Raw genomic sequence first — 4,991 nt, 5'->3', positions numbered from 1 at the left:
TCAAATTTAGGTAGTGTTTTGATTACTTAATGTAATCATGGAATTTACATAGATGTGCATGAAGGGCAGTGCGACTCCTAAATTCCTTCTCTGAGGCTTACATGCTTTAAATGTATGTACCAGGAGAAGTTTATACTTTGTAATTCCAGTTAAGGAGGGTATGTTGCTTGGTGTCACATGTCTTATGGTATGGAGATGGGATTTATGGGCTGCTCTTCATCTCTGTTTATTTGGATTACTTATTGCTAACCAGCATTTTGTGTAGGGTGTTGTGTACTGATCTATGATTTTTGGTGTGCCAGTATTATAATTTTATCATAAAAATTAAAAAATGAGACTTTTTTTTTTTTTTTCCAAAAAAGCCAAGAACTGAAAGTGGTTAAGTGAGACTGGAACTTATGTGTTATATTAGAGAGGAATTGTACTTTCTAGGAGTCCTATGGCAATTGGGTTATAAAGGATGGGATAAACCGGTATTAATATAATTACTCAAAGGAAATTATTCCTGTAGGATATAATGACTAAAGCTTTCCTGAAAACTTGAAGTATCTAGGTTGCAACTGATAAGATGTTCCAGGAATCTGTTGAACTAGGGAGTGAGTGTGTTGATAGCTATGGTTGTGGTACAATAAGGTGTCAAAGTGTAAATGTTGAATTTCAACAGCTAAAGTTTTGGATCTGTCTCTGAACTTGCACCTCTGTCACTGACAGCAACAGTAGGAAACTCTGCTTTGACTGTACTATCTTTAAGGCAAGAACTGTGACTAACCTCCTGAGGCAACTGAGACAGTTTGTACAGTGGCCTAGTGGACTAAGGGGCCATTACAAGTGCTACTATAGCATGAATAGTTTTTCAGCTATGTGAACTTCCAGTTTAAACTGAGGGCAGGGGAAAGTGGGAGAACAAGGATGTGGTTTAATATCATCTGGGAGGACTCACATGTATATGCATATGCCTCCCAACCTGACAGCTTAATGTCTAGCTACAGTGTGTGTATTTATATAGTTTTAATAGAAAAATACTGGATTTCATGCTTCTGAAGAGCTATCACACCTTTGATCTCCCTACTTTAGTCTGTGTGAAGATGGAGGTGTGGACTTGTTCCACTGTGCTGTTTCCTTGAAGAATTGTGCATGCACACACACACACACACACACACGTCTGTGCTGGCCTTGCAGAGAGCAGGAAGAGAGGCAGGTCAATCTGACTCAGAAACTTAGCTACTGTCTTCCCCCATCCCCGAAGAAAGACTTCAAAGATGAATAACTAACTACATGGCTCCTACTGCACCTGCTTTTCTTCTGTTTATTCTGGAAGAGAAAAAAGACTAATTGCACATTGCCTACTTCCTATAGTTTGTTTTTCATTAGGGAAACTATAGAATTACCTTGGTTGGTACCCATCCACTGAGTGACAGCATTTCTAGAAGTAATCTGCCTGCTAGCTTTGTCCAATGGTCATATTTTACAGTGAGCACTCAAAATTATTTAATAGAGTTAAACTATTTCTCTGTCTTTTGTACAAAGACCCGCTTTACATTTGAATGTAGCAACATTTTATAGGGAACTGCAGTCCACTTTTCATTATTTGGATGGTTAGTAACAAGTATGTAGAAGCCAGGGAGTGTGGGAGGGCCAGCAATATACATACAGAAATAGTCTGGACCCATTTCTGCTCCTTTTCTCCAGCCTCAGTGGCAGTCCAGCCACTTGCATAACTCGAAAGTCTGGCAAGTGTGGTGTAGAGTAAAGAATAAGGCAGTAAAAGGAAGCTGAGGCAATGGGTGTAGTTGATCCAGCTTAAACAAATAATGAGCAATGAGCCCTGTTGGGCTTACTGGTCAAGAGCACTCCATATGTTGGTTCTTCTTTCTGTGCTGCTGCTGGGAGGGTGGTACTGGATCAACACAGCTGGCTCTGTGTCCTGCAGGGTTCATTAATCCAGCTCCACGCCGCCTTACCGGGGAAGGTTTTCTGGTTGGTTTGTTTTTGTTTTTGTTTTCTATGTGTGTGTGGTTTTTTGTGGGGCGGGGGGGTTTGTGTGTGTGGTAGATGTTATGCTCTAGTGTTTTCAAAACGGCAGTAATATCAAGGGAACGTACAATTAGTCCATGGAATGTGCACGCTATCCGCTTTCCTCCTTAAGCCTGTGAAGACAGATAAAAGGCTTTTCTAAACTATCAATGGATTTGTTTGCCAGATGCTTTCCAGATGAGTACAGTGAGGGTGGAGAAAGGAGGACTTCTGGCTCAACACAAGTCCTTTGATTCCTTTCATATTTCTTTCGAAACAACCTTTTGTTTGTTTTTTTTAAGGAGCAGGGGGAAAACAAAATCTTGGGAAGTAGAAAGCTTTTTAGGAGGAGGTTTCATTTTAGTATTGTATAGAAACATTGGGCATCTTTAGTCCTAGAGAGATGAAGGAATTTCCTCAAGGCTTTTTTTTTTTATTCTTTGCAGGACTTTATTTTTAAAAAGTGTGTTAGGTTTGCTAATGTTGAGGAATGTTCTGTATGTGAGAAGTCTGAAAATAACGAAATTGGCATTTTAATTACTTGCATCATTTTTTTTCCTCCTGTATCCAGTATGTAAGAGGCCACTTGTTCAGTGCATTCTGGGAAGCAAAAATGGAAACAAGTTACTACTTTGTTTTGTGTTTGCACCCTGACATTTCTAAACAAGAGAAGAATGCAGAACACTTGCAGAAGAAATTTACTCCTAGTGTTGCAAGAAGTAATAACTGAGAGGTTTCACTATGATGATTTTGATTTGGTAATGATATTGTTTATGAGAAATATTCAGAACAATCAGAAATGCCTAGAGACTCTGACATTGTAAACCTCTTTACCCAATATGAATACCAAAATGTTTCTTTCTTCAGGAAGAAATGTCACTCATTTTCTATGCATGAGAAACTACTTAAGCATTTGAACTGCTAAGGAGCTATAGCACATAAATCATAAAGACTGAAGGGTCCAATGGGTAAAGGAGCAATCAAGGGAGTAATTTACTGTTCTATCACTGTCATTGCTGAAAGTGGAGTGCTGAAAGTGTTGCTTAAACAAACAAACCAACCAACCAACCAGGCTTACTTCATTCCTTGTTCACAGGTTTGGTGGTGAAAGCCATTAACAATAATAAAATAGGACTTTCTACCATGAAAATGTGCATCCATAGCTATGATGCTAGAGCCTGTTGCATCCAGAATCAATATTCACCAGGCAGGAAGAGTGGCTTCTATAAGCAGTGGCTGATTGGATGATAACCAACATCAACAAAACTTGTTTGTGAGTGATTCTTGCTGATGAGCTCTGGGTAGTTTCCTTCTGCTCACAAGGGAAGGATACGTTTCTGTTTACAATTTGTACTTGGTATGATTGGCTGAGTATATTAACCAGAACTTTCTCTTCAGCATGTCTGTGGAAGTGCTTTAAAATGAGCATTCAGCTGGAATTGTGAACTCGTACGTTCAGTGCAGCCTGGAAGTTTTGCTATGAGGATGTAGGGCAAAAATAATTAAAATGTTGGTTCCCCTTCAACATTCTTGCCAGAAGTCTTTCCAAAGGATAGACTTTATACAGAGGCCTGGGAGAGAACTGTAGAACACCTCAACACAAAGAATCATGGGCTAAGACCACAATCTGCTCTTTACTGTACAGAAGCAGGCAAGTGAGGGAGCAGGGTGGATGTAATAAAGTACGTACACTTTTGGGGTGAGAGTGCTTAGTGTAATTATATACCACAGACTGAATAGCAGGTCTGGAATATCTCATTGTCAGCACCTAAGACTGAAAAATCAGTATATTTATGCTGTTCATTGCAGTTCTTTCACTTCATTACTGAGACAAGCTGAAAAGCAAAGGTCACAGTTTGCTTAAGCTGCCACTGCTGAATGCATCAGGCAGAAAGGAAATGCCTTCTGCAAGGAAGAATTTGGATACTATTATATTCTCTGCTTCACTTGTGTATGTGATAAAATTTTACTAATTCCTGTAACTCCTTCTCTGAACCCCTGTCTCTGTATTGACAGTATGCTCCCCCTGGCCCCATGTCCTTCACAACTTGTTCCAAATGACTCCTCCCACCTGGTGAGATCTGTTCCTTTCCCACCACTTGTCCTTCAAAGGTAGCAGTGTGCCCATTTCCTTGTCTCTTAAAAGCCTTCTCAACACTTTCTGTGCTCTGGGTGGCAGTCACTGCTTGTTTTGACAGGATTATATGCCAGGGAGCAGAAAGGTCATTGTGTGGCTGCAAGTTAGTGATGGAGAAAGTGTTTTTCTTGGGTAGGGAAACAGTTGGATTCATGACTCCAAATATTAGTCCACTGTTAAATGAATAGGCCTCAATCTTGGCACCTGAGATAAAGTGAGCTTGCAGGAAGATACTTGTGAAAAGCTGTGGATGGGCAGTTCAGATTTTGAGTCCACTTCAATGTCAGTAAAAAAAAAATGGAATTACTGTTCTTTGGAATAGTAAAAAGACTGGAGGGTAGGGGGGGAAAAAAATCCATGGCACTTTGTATGTATAACTTTAACATAATTCTCCTTCAAGTCATAAAGGCATTTGCTGAGCTAAATCATGCTACCTTTTATTTTTCCTTCAGGAAAAGGCCAAGCAATGTGATGCCAAACACATTTTTGGGTATCTAAAGCACATAGCTGTGTCAGTACTGAATTCAGTGCTTATTCTTTTGTGCCTTTTGAATCTTTTGGTGCTGTTTGAAAGAAAACAATAAGTTAGTGCTACTATTGTAGTCCGTATTTGTTGTTTACTGGTTATGATCTGGAAAGAGATACTGGTTCCAGTAAAAGGTGTCTTAGAGGAGAAAGGCTGTGGAGTTAAAGCAGGAAGTGTCTTTGGCCAGCACTAGCAGGCTGTCTGTGTTGGTGTTTTCAGATCTGTAAGCATCTGTTGCTATTGAATGATAACAAAAGAGAACTTGACAGTTTTAGAGGTATCTACAGTGTGAAAACTTAACAAGCATATGAGGGA

This window comes from Merops nubicus, unplaced genomic scaffold (assembly GCF_000691845.1).
Source record: "Merops nubicus isolate BGI_N331 unplaced genomic scaffold, ASM69184v1 scaffold23352, whole genome shotgun sequence".
In the NCBI taxonomy this organism is placed as follows: domain Eukaryota; kingdom Metazoa; phylum Chordata; class Aves; order Coraciiformes; family Meropidae; genus Merops; species Merops nubicus.
Note: the sequence above shows the minus strand (reverse complement) of the source record.